Genomic DNA, 22,743 nt, shown 5'->3' on the forward strand with positions numbered 1-22,743 from the left:
GAATTTGACAAATTAGATGTAATGAACTATTTCCTTGAAAACTACAAACGACTAAAACTCACAAATATAAAATAGTTTGTCTGAATGGCACTATTACTATTAAGGCAATTGAATTCTCAAAAAAATAAATCTCTAGGACAAGATTGTTTCACTCCAGAAATACACAAACTGTTTACAGAATTAACACCAATTTACACAATCTCATCTTTAAAATAAAGGAGTAGATTTCCCAACTCATTTTATGCCAATATTACTCTGATATCAAAACCAGGTAAAGCCAAGAAGAAGAGGGAAGGAAGGAAAGAAATAATATCCCTTCTGAATATAGATTCAAAAATGCTGAACAATATATTATCAAGTCGAATACAGCCATATATAGAAGAATTATATAATACAACCAAGTGGGTATTATTTCTGGTATGCAAGGATAGTTCAATATTCAAAAATCAAGAAATGCAATCCTTTATATTTACAGGCTGAAGAAGAAAGTCACATAATCATGTCTATTAATATGGAAAAACATTTGACAAAATTCAACACTCATGCCAGTCAACCAAAATGACAGCTTAGTTCACTCCAGGGTTCTGTTCCCCTACAGAATCTTTGAACAACTAGCAAAAACTATCAGAACAATCTTCTTCAAAACTTTGGAAAACAGTTAAAGGGAGGCAGTAACTAAGTAAGTGCCTAGTCAAGAAAATACACCTTAAAAATGGTCAAAGAAATTCATGATACCTCCTCTATCCTCTCCCCCCACCCCTGCTACCTTTCCTGTGTGATTTGGAGCAAGACTTTACTCTAATTGTAGGTTTGTGGCCTTGATCTTGAGGGAGCAGAGCAATCCCTATGTGCATATTGGGGTACCTGTGTCAGCACCAATCTATCAGGTGTCGGCCTAATTAAGACTGTACCAGGAAACTCATCTCTGGCTCTCTCCTAGAAACTCAACCTGGAGGAAGAAGCAACTTTCAAACAGCTAAAGCAGTGTCAGAAAGAATCAAATTAAAGTGGTATAAGGTACAGGATTACTAGCTTTGCAAGAAAAGGAGCACATGGGAGGCAGAAAAGACTATCATATACATGAATTTTTTTCCTGATTTTTAAGTTTATCTTCAAAAAAGTTTTAGATCACAGTAAAGTCACATATACAATATAGGGGACTCCCATATATCCAACATCAAATCCTTTTCCCCTTTCCCCAGCAATGATCTTTTTACATGTTCATGTTATATTTGCTGCAGCTGATGTGCAGATATTGAAACATAGCTTTCAAACATGGTTCCATTTTGGTTTACGTTATGGTTTATATTTTACATTGTACAATTTTCTAAGTTTTTAGTTACCTTATGTTTTACATTATGGTTTATATTTTAGCCTATAGACTTTTATATATTTTTGGTGTAATTTAACATGTCCTATACCCATCATTGTGCAGTCTTGTGGAACACTTCCATTGTCCCCCAGTTATGCTGCTTCCATCTATTCTATTCCTCTCTCCTACTCCCCTCAGGGGCCACAGTGATAATCAATCTTTACTGCTAGAAGGACCAGATTCACAGATACTTGCAACAATGCTGAGGGTTTGACATACTAGACTGTCCTCCCTCATTGGGATTCACCAATTCTCTTGAGAGACACAATTCCCTCTATTTCAGAACATCAGGCCTCTCCAGGATGTGGGTACATCTTCCCACTCATTGGTTGGGGCTCCACCCAATTAAATAACACATTATGACAAGATGAGCACTCACACACTCCCTAGAAGCCTGCCCCTGTGCCAGATGCCCCCTCTTTAAGCACCTTCAACAGGTAATCCTTCCTTATAATATTTTCTCAACATTATAGTTTCAACCACATACCTGACAATCTCATATGTTCAACTGTTCCCCCCAGCCCTACCTCCAATTCCTTGAGCCATGTGAACCATCCTCCCAACCCCAGTCCCCCTCAAGACTGCAAAACCCTACCCAAAGGTATCTCTATGCCGCCATCTTATCCCTTCCCTTTACAAATACTCACCCCCACTTTATCATAGATTTCACCGATCTGGGTGTCAGCTCACAACCTTCGTCTCCCCAGCCAATTTCCTGTAAGCCTATTATTCAGTCTCTAGCTCTCTGAGACAGCTTGGTTTGCTTATTTCATATCAGAGAGGTTATGTAGTATTTGTCCTTCAATGCCTGTCTTGCTTCACTCAACATAAGGTCTTCAAGATTCATTCATGTTATCACATGTGTTTGTACTGTATTCCTTCTTATAGCTGAGTAGTATTCCATCATATGTATATACCACATTTTGTTTATCCATTCATCTGTTGATGGGCATTTGGATTGATTCCAACTTTTGGCAATAGTGAATAATGCCGCTATGAACATTGGTGTGCATATATCAGTTTTTGTCCTTGTTTTCAGTTCTTCTGGGTATATACCCAGCAGTGGAATTGCTGGGTCATATGGCAAATCTATAGATAGTTTTTGAGAAACCACCAAACTGTCCTCCACAAGGGCTGGATCCTTCTGCATTCCCACTAGGATGTAGACACTGAGGAAGAAATGAGAGAAATTGCCTTGCCACTATACATACAGGGCAACACCTATTATAGTAATGAAAGGCAAAACATCAAAAACAAAGTTTTATGATATTTTTTGTTTTTTAATACCCCAATTTATTTTTATTTTAGTTTTTCTAAATTACTATGTATTATATTTCTAATCTCTAAACCTACCTCTAGTATTTCATTTTTCTGTTAATTGAATTTGGCGATATATTAGGCTTCACTTTTGAAGAAGTTTTGGACCACAGAGGGGTTCAACTATGGCAGGGAAGGAATGACGGTGTGAGGTTATTGATAGGGGACACATGGTTGGGAGGGAGTTCTCCAGGGCATGTATATAGGGTATATAAAAATATTCAGATATATGTTGGGTATTTTCATAGTAGTTACAGTTACAAATGACAACTGAGGGAGTGCTGACTTCCTAGCCAGGGGAGCTCTGGCACATTCCCCAGTGGAACAGCAACAATCCCCCAAGAGGAAGGGCAAAGACCACTGAAGAAGGACAGTCCAATGAAGAGCCCTTGATACTGATGACTATGCTTATGAGCCTATGTAACTAAAATTTGAACTAGGCCTAGAGCTGCAGGGTACCTAAGAGTTACCTCCTGAAAGCCTCCATGTTGCTCAAATGTGGTTACTCCCTAAGTCAAACTCAGCATGTAAACACATTACCTTTCCCCCAGCATGGGACATGGTTTATGGGGATGAGCCTCTCTGGCACTGAGGGATTACTACCAATCACTAACTGGTGATGCAACTAGAAAAAGACTTTGGATAAAAGGGGGAAATGGTAAAGACAAATTACTACATACGGCTAAGAGTCTTCAAAAAAGAGTTGGGAAGTCATCAGAGGGGTCACGCTTATGCACGCCTCAGCAGGATCCCAGAGAAATCCAAAATAGATACAACATCAGGTGCTCCTGAGGGCTATAGAGACACACAGGTTCTACGATCATGGCAGTCGACTCTGGAGTTCAGTGCCTTGTCAGTGGGCCCTACTTTGGAATTTGTGTCCCTGAGTGTGATGGAGTTGGACTCAGATGTGACCTTTCTACACGTCTCTTCTGTCACTTTTACTAAACCTGTGGTTGGTGCTACAGTTGGTATATACTCAGGAGACTTGAATCTCTAGACTGGCCATGTACCAGTTGGCCCTGAGCCTCAGCAGAGTTGCAGCTCCTACCCTCTGGTTCATTGGACTTACCCAGGTCAGCTAAAAGGGAGGTGAAGATGGCCAACCACAATACCAGGGAACCAAGAGGGCCTACAACTGCAAGCAGGAGAGTTGCATCCATCATCCATGTGGAATCTAAGTCCCCTCTCAATATAGAGGTGAAGTGGACATCACCATCCCAGATGATGGAGGAATAAAATATGAATTATTCCACACAATGGAGGAATAAAATATGGATTAGAGTGAACTTACTGATATTCTACTATGGAACGATTGTGACTAGTAATGGAAGAAATTGTAGCATTGATGTGGAGAAAGTTGCCATGGTAGTTGCTGAGGGCAGGGAGAGGGAAGAAGAGATGTGATGTGGGGGCATCTTTGGGACTTGGAGTTGTCCTAAATGATATTGTAGGGACAGATGCTGGACATGATATACCTTGCAATAACCCCCTGAATGTAGTGGGGAGAGTGTAAACTACAATGTAAATTATAATCCATGTGGTGCAGCATGCTCCAAAATGTATTCACCAAATGCAATGAATGTGCCACAATGATGAAAGAGGTTGTTGATGTGGGAGAAGTGTGGGTGTGGGGTGTGGGGTGTTGGGTATGTGGGAACCTCTTATATTTTTTAATGTAACATTTTTTGTGATCTATGTAACTTATAAAAAAGACAATTTAATAAAATTTTTAAAAAGACTTGTCTTATAGGGAATAGAGGTGGCACTCAGATTCCTGTAAATGGAGGAATTCCTAGGGCCAAGAGTTCAAGACTAGGAAAAGAATCAGGCTCAGAAAAGAAAGAAAATATCCCCATGTACACACACTTTCATCTTGGGCTCGTATTCTTGATAGAAGGGTTAAATTCTGAAGGAGAGCACCAGCCAACCCAGAGTCAATTTGCAAAGATGGTGAAAGGTGTTTGCTGCATTGGTTTATATTTTCTTGTAGGTCCTGGCACTCAAGGAAATATCTTTCATATTACTAGAATGGTACAAACTAAGGAACAGATGATTCTGTTCCTAAGAGACTAAAACCCAGGGTTCACACATTAAAATATTAGAAGATTCAGTATGCAGCAAAACAGTGCAAGAAAAATGAAGAAATAGAAAATGATATCCATCCAAAGGAACAAGATAAAACTTCAGAAAGCATCAACAAAGGAAACCAGACTTTGGAGAAACCAGAAAGACTTTTAAAATGAGCTTCAATGTGCTCAAAGAGATAAAGGAAAACATGGAGAAAAAACCAAAGGATACCAGGAAAATTATGAATGAACAATATGAGAAATTCAATAAGGGATAGAATTTTTTTAAAGGAACCAAGCAGAAATATTGGCATTGAAGCCCACAATAACAGAAATGAAAGTTTTCCTAGATAGTTTCAATAGTAGATAAGAGCAGGCATAGAAAGAATCAGTGAATATGAAAATAAGGACAGTTGAAATATTTAAGCTGAGGAGCAGAAAACAAAACAAGAAAAAAGAAAAAAGTGAACAGAGTCTAATAGAACAGTAGGACACCATCAAGCATTGCAATGTGTGCATTATAGATGCCCCAGCAGGAGAAGAAAAAGATAAAGGGCCAGAAGGAATATTCAAAGAAAGAATGGTAGAAAACTTCCCAAATTTAATGAAATAAGTGAATATATACACCAACAAGTCCAAAAAACCCCAAAGAAGATAAACTTGAACAGAAACATGTCCAGACACATTGAAGTCAAGCTGCAAAATGCCAATAACAAGGAGAGAGTTCTAAAGGTTGCAAAAGAAAAGAAAAGTACATGTACAGGGGCACCCAATAAGATTAAGTGCCAATTTCTCATTGGAACCCACAGAGGTAAGAAAGCAGTGAAAGAAAATATTTATAGTGCTCAAAGAAAATAACTACCAACCAAGAATTTTATAATTTTATAACCAACCAAGAATTTTAAAATTTTAGAATTATATAATTTTATAGTAAGGCTGTTTTTAAAAATGAGGAAGGAATGAAGATCCCAGATAATCAAAAGCTATGGAAGTTTTTACTGCTAGAATTGCCCTAAAATCAAGTGGCAAAAGGAATTCTTCAGACGGAAAGAAAGGATACTGCACAGAGGACTGAAGTGGCATAAAGAAATAAAGACATTCAGTAAATTTATGAGTAACTATAAGTGCCAGTACTTTTCTACTCAATTTTTTTATATAACAACACTTTTTACTTTTACAGGTTCTAAAATGCAAATGCATAAAAAGTAATGATAAACCTATGATTTTGAACATATAACATATAAAGATGTAATTTGTAACATATAAAAGAAGGTGGTGGGAGAGAGGGATATAGAAACAGTGTTTGTGTATGGTATTGAAGTTAAGTTGGTATCAAATCAAATGTGATTATTAAAGGTTTAGTATGTTAAATTTAAGCCCCATGGTAAACACAAAGAAAACATCTGAAAAAATTATATTCAGAAGGAAATTAGAAGGGACTCAAAAAAGTATACTATGAAATTCCAAATAAATATTGTGACACTTTGATGGGAGCTCTATCACATTCCCCAATGGAACAGCAATAATCCCCCAAGTGCAATGTCAAAGACCAATAAAGAAGGATTTTCCAACAATGAGCACTTGATACTGATGACTATGCTTATGAGTCTGTGTGCCTGAAATATGAACTAGGCCTAGAGCTGCAGGGTGCCCAAGAGTTACCTCCTGAGAGTCTCCATGTTGCTCAAATGTGGCCACTCTCCAGGCCAACTCAGCATATAAATGCATTACATTCCCCCCAGCATGGGACATGACTCCCAGGGATGAGACTCTCTGGCACCAAGGGATTGATTACCACTGAGCACCAGCTGGTGATATAAATAGAAAAAGACCTTGAATAAAAGAGTCAACTCAGATCAGCAGAATATCTCAGCCCACATGTAGGATCATGAGTTAAAAACTGCTTTTTGACCTTGAATAAAAGGGGGAAATGGCAAAGAGAAATGAATTTATATGGCTAATGGTCTTCAAAAGAGTCAAAAGGTCATCAGAGGGGTCATGCTTATGCAATTCTCAGGAAGACCCCAGAAACAGCCAAAGTGGATACAATCCCAGGTACTGATGCTCCTGAGGACTATGGAAACACATAGGGATATGGTCATGGCAGATAGCTCTGGAGTTCAGTACCATGTCAGTGGGCCCTACTTTGGAATTTGTGTCCCTGAGTATGATGGAGTTGGACTCAGATGTGACCTTTCTACACATATCTCTTCTGTCACTTTTACTGAACCTGTGGTTGGTGCTACAGTTGGTATATACTCAGGAGACTTGAATCTCTAGACTGGCCATGTGCCAGCTGGGCCCTGAGCCTCAGCAGAGTTGCAGCTCCTACTCTTTGGTTTGTTGGACTTGCACAGGTCGGCTAACAGGGAGGTGAAGATGGTCAACCACAATACCAGGGAACCAAGAGGGCCTACAACTGCAAGCAGGAGAGCTGCATCCATTATCCATGTGGAATCTAAGCCCCCTCTCGATATAGAGGTGGAGTGGACATCACCATCCCAGGGCCCACAGAATGGAGGAATAAAATATGGATTCGAGTGGACTTACTGATATTCTTCTACTATAAAACTCTTGTGACTACTAATAGAAGAAATTGTATCATTGACAGGAAGAAAGTGGTCATGGTAGTTGCTGAGGGCAGGGAGCAGAAGAAGACATGTGATGAGCGGGTATTTTTGGGACTTGGAGTTGTCCTAAATTATATTGCAGGGTCAGATGCTGGACATTATATATCCTGCCAGAATGCACTGAATGTACTGGGGAAGAGTGAGAACTCCAGGGTAAACTATTATCCACATGATGCAGCAGTGCTCCAAAATGTGTTTGCCAAGTGTGATGAGTATGCCACAATGAAGGGGGAGGTTGTTGGTGTGGGAGGAGTGGGGTAGGGGAATGTGGATATATGGGAACTTCTTATGTTTTTTATAATGTAAACTTTTTTGTGATGTATGTATCTTTAAAAAAATACAATTTACAAAAATGATGTGGGTGGCAGGTGGGGGTGGGTTATATGGGAACCTCTTATGTTTTTTTTTTTTTAATGTAACATTCTATGTGATCTATTAACTTTAATTTTAAAAATTATTTAAAAATAAATAAATAAATAAATAAATAAATATTGTGACACTTTGAAGTTCTTTTATGAATCCCCAAAAAAGAAACATCATATTTTTAAACTAATCTGTTCTTGTTGGTGTAAGACCTTTTGATTGATCTATGTCATTGAGGTATGAACCAGCTTGGGTCTCCACCCTCTTGCTGAGTCTGATATAAATAGAGACACAGACTGAGATGGACACACAGATAAAGGAAGCTACCATATTCATCCTGCCATGTAGAGAAAGGACTACAGGAAAACAGAGAATCCCTGAGGGTTGAGAGAGGTCTGAGAGTCTGGAAGCAGCACAGCACAGAGTCATGGAAAGAGGCTCCCAAGAGTAGCTCAAGGCTGAAGAGAAGAGCCAGATGTCTGATAGCTCACAGCTAAATAGGGAAGAAAACTGAGCAGCTGAGACTGAGAGAGAAGACCCAGTAAAAGTCAAGTCCTATGCCTGGTTTCCCTCAGCCAAGCTCCAGGAGATGGTAAATTCTGGAGGGGAAGGCAGAAGCCTTGGCAGAGATTAGTGGCCATCTCGCACCACATGGCAGATACCAGAACCAACAGTAGCTGATTTTGGTGAGAAAGCATCTCTGTTGGTGCCTTGATTTGGATATATCACAGCCTCAGAATCTCAGAGGATTTGTTTTTACCTCAAATAAATCCTCTTTTTAAAAGCCAACCTATTTCCAGTATTTTGCTTCAGCAGCCCTGTGGCAAACTAAGACAAATATGACAGTAGGCATTAATGGAAGAGTTGAAGGACAGAAAAATTATAAGACTTACAAAAGCAGAATAGCAAAAAATGGCAAAAGATATCCTGTATAATCAGTAGTTACATTAAATGTAAGTGAGTTAAACTCTCCAGTCAAAAGGAAGAAATTGGCGGAATGGGTAACAAAACATGAACTAACTAAATGTTGTTTAAAAGAGATTCACCTTAAATTAAAGACAAAAGTAGGTTGAATGTGAAAGGATGGGAAAAATAATCCATGCAAATTGTGCTGAGAGAGCTAATATCAAATAAAAGTTTTTAAAATATGGTTATAAGAGGCAAAGAAGGACATTATATAATGATAGAGGGGTCAATTCAAAAAGAAGACATAAAAATTATAGATACATATGCATAAATAGCAGAGTTCCATAATATTCATAGATATGAATGGGTAAACAGACAGTTATACATTAATAGGAGACTTCAATATACCACTTTCAATAATTGAACAGCCTGACAAAGATCAAGAAGGCAATAGAAGATTTTAATGATACTATATGTCAACTGGACCTAAAAGACATGTATAGAGCACTCTATCTAATAGCAACAGAATACTTATTCTCGTCTCATGCACTGGCGTCATTCTTCAGGATAGGCCATATTTTAAAATATCGAAATCATACAAAGTATCTTTCCTGACCACAATGGAATGAAACTAGAAATAGACAACAGAAGAGTAACTAAAAATTTCAGAAACATGTGGAAATAATACTCTTTTAAATAACAAGTAGGTCAAAGAAGAAAACACAAATGAAACTAGGAAATTTCTTGAGGCAGAAGAAAATGAAAATACCAGATACCAAAACTTATGGGATAGAGCAAAGACAATGGTAAGAGGGAAATTTTTAGCTCCAAATGCTTAAATTTAAAAAGAAATTCCTCAAATTAGCATCTGAACATACAACTGTCAAACTGTAGGATCTAGAAAATGAAGAGAACACAACAACAACAACAACAATAGAATACAAAAACTCAAAGTGAACAGAAAGAAGAAAAGAGAAAATATTATAGCAGAGATAAATGAAACTAAGTATAAAAAAGCAATAGAAAGAATCAACAAATAAAAAGTTGGTTATCAGAAAAGATCAGTAAAATCAACAAACTTTTAGCTAGACAGAAAAAGAAAAGAAAGAGAGAGGATGCAAATAACTAAAATCAGAAATGAAAGGAGAGACATTAGAGAAATAAGAAGGATTATAGGAAGATACTATAAATAATTATATGCTCACAAAGACAATAACCTAGATGAAATGGACAAATTCCCAGAAACATACAAACTACCTACACTGACACAAGGAGAAATAGAAGATCTTGACACACCAGTAAGTAGTAAAGAGATTGCATCAGTCATCCAAAACCTTCCAACAAAGAAAAGTCCAGGACAAGGCTTACTTGTGAATTTTACCAAACATTACCAGATGAATGAATACTCTTCTTGTCCAAACTCTTCCAAAAACTTGAAATGGAGGAACAATTCCTTGCTCATTCTATGAGGCCAGCATCACCCTCCAGCAAAGCCAGAAAAAGATACAGAAAAGAAAATTACATACCAATATCCCTTATCAATATAGATGCAAAATATCTTAACAAAATACTAGTAAACTGAATCTAACAGCACATTAAAAGAATTATACACCATCATGTAGTGGGTTTTATCCCAGATATGCAAAGGTATTTCAACATAAAAAAAAACATTTAATGGAATATACCACATTAAAAGAATGAAGGAAAAAACCCGTGATGATCTCAATTGATGTGGAAAAGGAATTTGACAAAATCAAGCACCACTTCTTGATAAAAACTCTCAAAAAAATAGAAATAGAAGGGAACTTACTCAACATGATAAAGGACATGTAGAAAAGCCCACAGCTAACATAATACTCAATGGTGAAAGGCTGAATGCTTTCTTCCTAATATAAGTAATATGAGATTGTCCAGTATCACTACTATTATTCAACATTGAACTAAAAGTCTAGCCAAAGCAATTAGTCAAGAAAAAGAAATAAACATCATCTAAATTGGAAAGAAAGAAGTAAAACTTTATTTGTAGATGACATGATTCTTTATAAAGAAAATCCTGAAAAATCCACAACACAGTTACTAGAGCTATTAAACAAATTCAACAAAGTGGTAGGGTACAAAATCAACATGCAAAAATCAGTAGTGTTTCTATACACTAGTAATAAGGAATCTGAAGAGAAACTTAAGAAAATACATCCATATACAACAGTAAATTAAAAGAATCAAATATCTAGAAAAATGAAATATCTAAGAATAAATCTAACCAAGGATATAAAGGACCTATAAATGGAAAACTACAAAACATTGCTAAAAGAAATCAAAGAAGACCTAAATAAATGGAAGGGCATTCAATGTTCATATATTGGAAGACTAAATATTCTTAAGATGCCAAGTCCACCCAAAGGGTTTACCAATTCAACACAACCCAATCAAAATTCTAATAGCCTTCTTTGCTGAAATGGAAGAATCATCAAATTTATGTGGAAGGGGAGAATGAATGTACCTCAAGTGGTTGAGCTCCTGCTTCCCAAGTACAAGGTCCCATGTTCAATCCCCAGTACCTCCTAAAAAAACAAAACAAAACAAACAAAGGAACCAACTCTCATTGGGAGCAGATGTAGCTCAGTGGTTGAGTACCTGCTTCCCATATACAAGGTCCTGGGATCATTACCCTGTACCTCCTTTAAAAAAAGTTTATATGGAAGGGTAAGGGGCCCTGAATAGCCAGAATTGTCTCAACAAATAATAAAGTTGGAGGACTCCAATTTCCTGGTTTTCAAACTTGTTACAAAGCTACAGGAATAAAAACAACATGGTACTGGCACAAAGATAGATATATAGACCAATGAAATTAAACTGAGTTCAGAAATAGACTCATTGGTGAGCAGGTGTAGTTCAGTGCTGGAGTGCCTGCTTCCCATGTTCAAGGTCCCAGGTTCAGTCCCCATTATCTCCTTAAAAAATAAAAAAAAGAGTAACAGAAATGGACTCACATCTATAGCCAACTGGCTTTTGATGAGGGTGTCAAGTCCACTCAATGGAAAAGAATATTCTGGGAAGCGGACTTGACCCAGTGGTTAGGGCATCCGTCTACAACATGGGAGGTTCACAGTTCAAACCCTGGGCCTCCTTGACTTGTGTGGAGCTGGCCCATGCACAGTGTTGATGCGCACAAGGAGCGCCATGCCACGCAGGGGTGTCCCCCACATAGGGGAGCCCCATGCACAAGGAGTGTGCCCCATAAGGAGAGCCACCCAGCGCAAAAGAAATTGCAGCCTGCCTAAGAATGGCGCCTCCCACACGGAGAGCTGACACAACAAGATGATGCAACAAAAAGAAACACAAATGACAACAACAGAAGCGGACAAAGAAGACAACGCAGCAAACAGACACAGAGAACAGACAACTGGGGCAGGGTGGGGGGGTAGGGGGGAGGGGAGAGAAATAAATAAATAAATAAATCTTTAAAAAAAAAGAATATTCTCTTCAACAATGGTGTTGAGAGAATTAAACATGCATATGCAAAAGAATGAAAGAGGATTTTCACCTCTCTCCATCTACAAAAATTAACTCAAAATGGATCAAAGACCTAGATGTCAGAACTAAAACTATAAAACTCCTACAAGAAAACAGGAAAGCATCTTCAGGACCTTGCTTTAGGCAATGGTTTCTTAGACTTTATACCAAGAGCAAAAGCAACAAAGGAAAAAAAACACACATAACTTGTACTTCACCAAAATTAAAGTTTTGTGCATAAAAGGACATTGTCAGGAAGTGGCTGTGGCTCAATCAGTTTGGCTCCCGCCTACCATATGGGAGGCCCTGGGTTTGCATCCTGGGGCTTCCTTGTGAAGGCAGGCTCACCCGCATGCTGCAGAGAGCTGCCCAGCCTACAGGTGCTGTGGACTGTGCCTGGCCTGCAGGTGCTGCAGAGAGCCAACTTAGCAAGGTGATGCACCAACAACAACAAAAGGAGACAAGCAAAAACACAAAAGAGTGTGCAGTGAATGGACCCAGAGAGCAGACAGCATGCAAAAAGCCACGGGGGGAGGGGGGGGGAGGGGGATTAAAAAAAGAGAGCATTGTTAAGAAAATGAAAAGACAACCTACAGAATGGGAGGAAATATTTGGAAACCATAGATCAGATAAGAATTTAATATCCAGAATATATAAAGAACTCCTACAACTAACAATAAAAAGACAAACAAGCCAATTAAAAAATGGGCAAAGGACTAAATAGACATTTCTCCAAAGAAGAGATATGAATGGCCAATAACAGTTGAAAAGATGTTCAATCTCTTTAGTCCTCAGGGAAATACAAATCAAAACCCAGGGAGGTAACTTTTCATACCTAATAGAATTACTTCCATTAAAAAATCAGAAAATAACAAGTGCTGGAGAGGATGTTGTGAAATAGGAATACTCGTTCTTTGTTAGTGGGAATGTAAAATGGTGCAGTCGCTATGGAAAAGTTTGACATTTCCTCAGCAAGTTAAATCCAGAATTAGCATATGATCCAACATTCCCACTCCTAGGTGTATACCCCTAAAAGCTGAAAGCAGGGACTCAAACCGATACTTCCACACTGATGTTCATAGGAGTATTTTTCACAATTTCCAAAAAATAGAAGCAACCCAAGTGTCCATCAACCAATGAATGGAAAAATAAAATGTTGTATATATATACTATGGAATATTATTTGGTCATAAAAAGGAATGAAGTTCTGATGCATGTGACAACATGGATGAAACTTTGGAAACATTGTATTGAGTGAAATAAGCCAGGTACAAAAGGACAATTATATGATCTCACTGATATGGAATAATTAGAATTAGAGAAATTCATAAGGATGGGTAGAGAATGCGGAGCTAATGCTGAATTGGTATAGAATTTCTGTTTGGTCTGATCGAAAAGTTTTGATAATGGGTGGTGCTGATGGTAGCATAACATTGTGAATGTAATAAACACCAGTGAATTGTGTATTTGAAAGTGGTTAAAATGGGAACTTTTAGGTTGTATAGATGTTACCAGAATAAAAATTAAAACAAACCATAGATCTGTACAGTATAGACTGTGAACCTTAATGTAAATTATGGACTATAGTTAATGGAATAATTTTAATAATCTCATTTCATCAGTTGTAACAGAAGTATCACACTAATACATTGTGTTAATAATAAGGAAAATTGCATGTGAGTGGGGGTATATGGAAACTCTGTACTTTCTACATGATTTTTCTGTAAACCTACAGCATCTCTAATTAAAAAAAGGAAGAAACTCAATACTTACTCAAGATAAAAATTATAAGAAAACTTGGTGTTGAGGGGAACTTCTTCAACTTGCTAAAGAACATCTGTAAAAAACAGAGCTAACATCATAATTCATGGTGAAAGAATGAATTCTTTCTAAGATCAGGAAAAAGGCAAGGTTGTCTGTTTTCACTGCTGATAGTCTTCATAGTATCAGAAGTTCTAGACAGTGCAATAAGGAGAGAAAGCAATTAAAAGCACACAGATTAGAAAGAAAGATATAAAACTGTCCCTATTTGCAGATGATATGACGGTCTACATATAAAAGTTCTATGAATCTACAAAATATCTTAGAACTAATGAGTGAATTCAGTACGGCTGCAGGATACAAGCTCAACATACAAAAATCTATTGTATTCCCATATACTAGCAATGAACATGGAAAACCTGACATTAAAAATAGAGTAGCATTTACAATTACTGCCCAAAACACAGACAAATATAAAACTAAAAAAGCATTTATAGGACTTGTATGCTGAAAACTATAAAACACCAGTGAAAGAAATCAAAGAAGACCTAAATAAATGGAAAGGCATGCTGTGTTTATAGAATGAAAAACTCAGCATAGTAAAGATGCCAATTCTCCCCAAATTGAAATACACAATTATATCAAAATACCAGTAAGATTTTTAAGATATATACAGGATTGTTCTAAAATGTATATGGAAGGGCAAAGGAAATAGAATACCTAAGACAATTTTGAAAAAGAATAAAGTGGGGGGAATATACCTCCTCAATTTCAAGACTTATTATTTAGCTGCAGTAATCAGACGAAGTAATGTTGGAGGAAGCATAGACACGTGCATCAATGGGACAGAATAGAGAATGCAGAAATAGCCCCACACAAACCATCTAGCTGACTTTTAAAAAAATTTCTCTCCCCTTCCCACCCCAGTTGTCTGCTCTTTGTGTCCATTCGCTGTGTGTTCTTCTGTGTCCACTTGTGTCAGTGGCACGGGAATCTGTGTTTCTTTTTGTTGCGTCATCTTGCTGCGTCAGCTCTGTGTGTATGCGGCACCATTCCTGGGCAGGTTGCACTTTCTTTCGTGCTGGGCAGCTCTCCTTACAGGGTGCACTCCTTGTGTGTGGGGCTCCCCTACACAGGGGACACCCCTGCATGGCACAGCACTCTTTGCACATATCAGCACTATGCGTGGGCCAGCTCATCACATGGGTCAGGAGGCACTGGGTTTGAATCTTGGACCTCCCATGTGGTAGGCAGATGCCCTATCTGTTTGGTCAAATCTACTTCCCCCAACTGATTTTTGACAAAGGTGCAAAAACTACTCAGTGGAGGATAGATATTCTCTCAACTAGGATATACCTATGCAAAAAGAAAAACCTTGTTCTATACCTTACTCTTCTTGCAAAATTTAACTCAAAATAGAGCATAGATTTAAATGTCAAACTATAAAATTTTTAGATGATAACATAGGAATATCTTTGGGACCTAGTCCTTAAATTTGACACTAAAGGCACAATCTATAAAAGAAAAAAATTAATAAATTGGACTTCGTTAATATTTTTAAATGTTTGCTATGTGGAAGAGTCTTTAAAGAGGATGAAAACCTAAGGATACCTTGGGAGAAAATGTTTGCACATAACTGTCAAAAAACTCACATGCAGTATAAAGAACTCTCAAACTTCAACAGTAAAAACAAACAATCCAATTAGAAAATGCACAAAAAGATATGAAAAGACATTTCACTGAAGATCTACAGATGGAAAATAACTACATGAACAGAGATTTGTCATTATTAATAATTTGGGAAATGCAAGTCAAGACCTAATGAGATATCACTACATATATTTTAAAACAGTTAAAATAAGAAATGGTGACAATACTAAATGCTGATGTGGATGCAGAGAAACTGGATCTCTAATACATTGCTGGAGGGAATGTAAAATGGTACAGCCACCCTGCTAAAAACTATACATGTGCTGCCCATCTGACTCAGCAATTGCATCCCTTTCTGGTTATCCCAGAGAAACTCATGTCCCCATAAAAACTTTTCACAAATGTTCATAGCTGCTTTACTTGTAATAGCTGAAAACTGGTAACAGCCAAAATGTCCCAGAATGGGTGAATGGTTAAACTCAGCAATTAAAAGGAATAAAGTATTGACATACACAATAACTTCAATGAATCTCAAAGCTATTATGCCAAGTGAAGAAGACAACTGCAAAGGGTTGAGGGAAGGCACAATTAAAATTTTGATAGATACTGACACAATGCCTTCCAAAAGTGTTGTCCCAATTTACAGTCCCACCATCGCTATAGTATTAATCTCCTTTACTCTTACCAACTGGATATAATTAATCTTTTCATCTTTTCATGTGTTTGTTAGCATTTTCATTCCTCTGTGAATTGCCTGTTTTTCTACTGAGTTGTTACTCTTTTCCTTATGGATTTGTAAGAGCTCTTTATGGCTAATTTTATGATGTTTTGTCATAAAGAAGTATTCATTTTTCATGTAATTAAATCTATCAGTCTTTTTCTTTATGGTGCCTGAATTTTATGTTTTATGTAAGAATGCCTTCCCTACCCCCCAAATTTGGTAATATACTATATTTTCCTGTTATTTTCTTTTGGAGTTTATCTATTTTAATGAAACTAGAATTTGTGTTTGTGCATGATGTGAAGAATGGTTGGAATATTTTATTTTTTTCCAAATGGGTAGTTAGTTGTCCCAATAACAGTTTTTTGCCCATTCTTTTCCCTTCTGATTTGAAATGGCATTTTATCATGTACTGGATTCTGATAGATATTCAGATAAATAGATCAATAGATAGATACCTGATTTAGGACCCTCTCTTCTGTTCCATTGATAATCTATTCTTGGAACAATAATAAAATATTTGAATAATTAGAGCTTCATAGTACATTTTTATTCTAATAGAGTGAGTCCCTCTTCCTGCTTGCCAAATTTTTAGCTATCCCCGCTTTTATTTTATCAGCCTGCCAGGTTTCATTTTAAAAACTAGATTAATCTGAGGAGAAAGAACATCTTTAAAATAAAAAAAAAGATCATATACTATACTATTCCGTAAATACAACATTCCCAAAATGACAAAATTATACAGATGGCAAACAGATTAGTGCTTGCCAGGGGTTAGGGATGGTGATGGGCAGTGAAGGAGGGGGTGTGACTATAAATGGAGTTCTCTGTGGTGATGGAATCATTCTGTACCCTGACTGCATGATGATTATGTGAATCTACACATGACAAAATGAGAGGACTATGCACCTACCTTCCACTAATATAAATTTCTTGGTTTTGATGTTTTCCTATAATTATAAAAGATGCAATCATTGTGAGAAACTGGGCAAAGTGCACTTAGGACCTCTCTGTCCTATATTTGCAACTTTCTGTGAATCTATCATGATTTCAAAACAAAAATTTAAAATATATACATAAGAAGTGGTCTTTGTCCTTTAGGAGTTTAACATTTGAGCTGGGGAACTGGAAGAGGCACTTCCAGTTGAGAGAGTAACTAAATGACCCACTGCATAGTTCTGACTGTGGGGTAACTGGAGTTGAATTGGGAGAGAAGAGAGTCTAAAGCCATGTATCAGTTAAGTAGGATTTATAAATTAAGAGGAGGGCTGGGGTGCTCTGTCACATTCCCCAATGGAACAGCAACAATCCCCAAAGTGCAACAGCAAAGACCAGTGAAGAAGGATGGTCCAACGATGGGCCCTTGATACTGATTATTATGTTTATAAGCCTGTGGGCTTGAAATTTCAACTAGGCCTAGAGCTGTAGGATACCTAAGAGTTACTTCCTGAGAGCCTCCATGTTGCTCAATGTGGCCACTCTCTAAGCCAAACTCAGCATGTAAATGCATTACTTTCCTGCCAGTGAGAGACATGATTCCCAGGGATGAGCCTCTCTGGCACCAAGGGATTACTACCAAGCACCACCTGGTGGTGCAACTAGAAAAAGACCTTGAATAAAAGGGGGAAATGGTAAAGACAAATGAGTTTATATGGCTAAGAGAATACAAAATGAGTTGGGAGGTCATCAGAGGGGTCGCCCTTACGCACATTTCAGAAGAATCTCAGAGACAGCCAAAGTAGATACAATGCCTGGTAGTGGTGCTCCTGAGGGCTATGGAGACACCTAGGTCCTATGGTCATGGAAGATGGCTCTAGAATTCAGTGCATTGCTAGTGGACCCTACTCTGGAATTTTTAAAAAAATATTTATTTATTTCTCTTCCCTTCCCCTGCCCCAGTTGTCTGTTCTCTGTGTCTGTTTGCTGTGTGTTCTTCTTTGTCCACTTCTGTTGTTGTCAGCAGCACGGGAATCTGTGTTTCTTTTTGTTGCATCATCTTGTTGTGTCATCTCTCCATGTGTGTGGCACCATTCCTGGGCAGGCTGAACTTTCTTTCATGCTAGGTGGCTCTCCTTATGGGGAGCACTCCTTGCACGTGGGGCTCCTCTACATGGGGGACACCCCTGTGTGGCACGGCACTCTTTGAGTGCATCAGCACTGTGCGTAGGCCAACTCCACATGGGTCAAGGAGGCCTGGGGTTTGAACCATGGACCTCCCATGTGGTAGACAGACACCCTAACCACTGGGCCAAGTCCGTTTCCCTACCCTACTTTGGAATTTGTACTCCTGAGTGTGATGGAGTTGGACTCATATATGACTTCTCCGCACATGCCTCTTCTGTCACTTTTCCTGAACCTGTGGTTCATGCTGGGGTTGGTGTATGCGCAGGAGACTTGAATCTCTGGAAAGTTCATGTGCCAGCTGGGCCCTGAGCCTCAGCAGGGTTGCAGCACCTATTTCTCCCATTTGTTGGACTTACCCAGGTTAGCCAACAAGGAGGTGAGGATGATCAATCACCTCACCAAGGAACTGAGAGAGTCTACAACTGCAAACAGGAGAATCCCATCCATCAGCCATGTGGAATTTAAGTCCCCTCTCAATTTAGAGGTGGAGTGGGCATCACCATCCCAGGGCCCTTAAGATGGAGGAATAAAATATGGATTAGAGTGAACTTACTGGTACTCTACTATAGAATTATTGTGACTCTAGCAATAGAAGAAATTATATCATTGATGTGGAGACAGGACATTGATGTGGTCACAGGAGTTGCTGAAGGCAGGGAGAGGGAAAAAGAGGTGTGATATTGGGGCATTTTCAGTAAATGTACCACAGTAATGAAAGAAGTTGTCAATGTGGGAGGAGTAGGGGGTATAGGGAGTGAGGTATATGGGAACCTCTTATATTTTTTAAAGTAACCTTTTTTATGATCTATGTATCTTTTTATTTTTTTAAATTTATTTTTGCATCCAATTTATTTTAAATTTTCTTTTCTTTTTTTCTTCTTTATATGTATGTTTTTAAAATGTTACATTAAAAAAAATGAGGTCCCCATATACCCCCCACCTCCCTCACCCCACTCCTCCCACATCAACAACCTCTTTAATCATCATGGCACATTCATTGCATTTGGTGAATTCATTTTGGAGCACTGCCGCACCGCATGGATAGTGGTTTACATTGTGATTTACACTCTCCCTCAGTCCACCCAGTGGGCCATGGTAGGACATACAATGTCCAGCATCTGTCTCTGCAGTACCACCCAGGACAACTCCAAGTCCTGAAAATGCCCCCACATCATATCTCTTCTTCCCTCTCCCTACCCTCAGCAGCTACCATGGCCACTTTCGCTAGATCAATGCTACAATTTCTTCCATTCCTAATCACAATAGTTCCATAGTAGAACACCAGTAAGTCCACTCTAATTCATACTCTAGTCCTCCATCCTGTGGAGAGGAGGGCTGTAAGGCATGAGCTCAAGAGCTCCATCTCAGCAGCATTCTTTGGTCTAATACCTTTTTAAAGTTTAAGCTTTTCTGCAAGGTAGATTGTAGTGTATAGTGACTTTTGCAAAGACTATATATATATATATATATATATATAAAATAGGGAAATTTTGAACACTGTGTATTTAATGTTATTTAAGAGTTACCTTTGAAACTTATAGATGTGGCAATGATTTTTTAAAAGTCCTCAGCTTTTAGATATAGTGAAATATTTACTAATAACACATTATATTGTCTAGGATATGCTTAAAAATAATTCAATGGGGGATGAATGGAAAGAGGTGGGAGTATGGCTGAAACAAGACTGACAATCAGTTAATAATGGATGAAGCTGGGTGATGGGTAATTAATGGCTCATTATATAATTTTATTTCTTCAGGTATGAAAATTTACTTAATATAATTTAAAATGTATTTGCGTATAGCTTCTATGTACATAGGAAAACAAAATCTGAAAGATTATATACTAAACCATTAACCAGGGATATCTCTGAAGTGTAGATTTGGTGAGGAAGGAAGGGGGATTTATATTTTTCATTTTAAATACTTTATCTGAGCTTCTCACAATGAACATATATAATATTTTTTAATTAGAAAGAACTGAAAATTTAAATGTGTAAGATTGTTTTTTTTTCCAAATTAATCTTTTATTAGTTGGGTGATTATATATTGTGGAAAGTTTTCAAATGTATAAAACTTTAAAGAGTCTTAAATATTGCTAGAAATTTACAGAAGAAGAGGCATGTAACAGGCACCGTGAAACTCAAGCTGAGAATTTTCTTGCACATTACTTAATCAAGGCCTTATGGCTTTTTAAAGCAAATATGATAATCCAATTATAGGGACTCATCCATGAGATTTGCACTTATTTCTTGAAGGCATTAGAGTAAAGTTGGGCAAATTACCTATATTAAACAATGAACCAGAGAGTGAATTTCCCTCAGGCTTAGTTCTTGAAATTTAATTCTTTGAAAAATCTACTTAAATTCTATTTGTAACCACTAGGGCTCAGTCTCCTCTTTAAAATGTAAAATTAATGCATTTAGAAAACAAAATTATCACAAAACTTATTCTAAGTTGGTGCTGAATTTAAAAAGAAATTGACTTTTTAATAGTCTATGGTCTTATTTAAAACAAAATTCCAGGGAAATTTGTGAAAGATGGAGGTCCTTATTAAGGCAGTCTTGTGATTTCCTTTTCTCCTAAGACGTTTGAGAAGAATTTTGTTTGTGATATTAAAAAAAAAAGACAAGATTATCCCTAGAGAAAAATTTTAGTCATTATTTTAATTTCTTCTTCTAGAATGCTTTCCTATGCCGTGAAGGAAAACTAAGTTCAAAGAGTTGAGCAGAATTGAGCTCCCCATTGTAGGACTATTGATAAACTGAGGCATGGAGTTTAGGGCTGGCTCTTCATTTGGATGCCTGGCACCCTCTGTTTGCTTATCGATGGGCATCATGGAATTATGTTGCCTCTCAGCATAGAGCTTACTATTTCCAGATCCCACAGACTTCAAGGTAAACAAAACTGTTCTAGGATGCTTTACTGGAAGTTCAAATCGTTCTGCTGCACAGCAGAAATCTTTCATTTCTCACGATGAATCTCTCATGTTAGCAAGCTGAGAGCATCATTCACTTCTACCGTTAGTACAGACAACTTCGTCCTGTAAATAGCCCCATTCTCCTGAAGGAGCATTTTAGGGAGAATTAATTATGTTCTTATCATCTTCCTGCCTTGACCCAAAGAGAAGCGAACATTCACAAACACTTTACCCCAGGAGTGAGAGATGTTAGAGAAAGCCTCCACCCCACTCTTACCCCAACTTCCCCACACCAGGGGGAAGAGGTCTGGTTTTTTAGACTAGACAGTTATGGGCAGATCTGGCATGTTAAGAGCCAGTCTACACACGTGGCTTGTCTCCTGCTCTTCTAGTTGCTGTGTGGCCAGGACAGGGAGACAGGACTGCCTCTGCCAGGGGCCACCAGGTCTGTGTTTTCCCTCTTGGCGTATCACCCTGGGGTTTGTGCTCTGCAGATCTACTTTCTTCCAATGGGAGGAGGGGGGGAGAATCCACAGTCATTTGCAAATTAACCACACCAGGTACATGATTATATTTCATCCCCTCTGTCAATCCACCTTTGTCTATCAGATGGGATCCTGGGAAGAAAAGGGTAAGGAAGTAAAAGGATTCATGCACAAAATCATCCTGAACCCCCCAAAAAGTACATGTATGGGGAAACTAAAATGCACCAGATACCCATATCACCTTTACATGTCTGAGTAGTCCACTATGTAGCAATCTACAGTGTAAAATCTGTTATCAATTGTGCCATTATGCATGGAGATTCGCAGGTGAAACCCTCAGGGCTTGCCTTTAGCAGAGCAGTTGGCTTCTTCCCCTGGGTGAGATGAGTAAATAAGCATACCTTCTTTAGCTTTCCTCTAAAGAGAGGAGAATAAACTTGCTGATGTGTATATATCATCCTAAAATTTTGAAGAATAATTGCATAAGAAAAGACTTTCTGAGGAATGATTTTTGGCTTATCTCCTTGTCTGACAGGATAACAATCTCTGTTTATGACAGAGAGCTATTGTGTTCTACAGTTAAGGTTGACAGATTTAGCAAAACAAAAAGAAAAGAAAAAGCAGGATACTCAGTTAAATTTGGATTTCAGATAAACAATGAATACTCTCTAGTATAAGCAGATTCCATGCAATATTCTGTGGGGCATACTTACATTAAAAACCATTTTGTTGCTTATCAGAAATTCAAATTTAATTGGGTGTATCAGTCAGCCAAAGGGATGCTGATGCAAAATATCAGAAATCAGTTGGTTTTTATTTGGGGTAGAAGCTTACAGTCACAAGGCCCTAGAGAGTCCAACTCAAGGTACCATAAGAGGTACTTTCTCACCCAGAGTCTGTTGCCACACTTGAC

This window comes from Dasypus novemcinctus, chromosome 12 (assembly GCF_030445035.2).
Source record: "Dasypus novemcinctus isolate mDasNov1 chromosome 12, mDasNov1.1.hap2, whole genome shotgun sequence".
Classification (NCBI taxonomy): domain Eukaryota; kingdom Metazoa; phylum Chordata; class Mammalia; order Cingulata; family Dasypodidae; genus Dasypus; species Dasypus novemcinctus.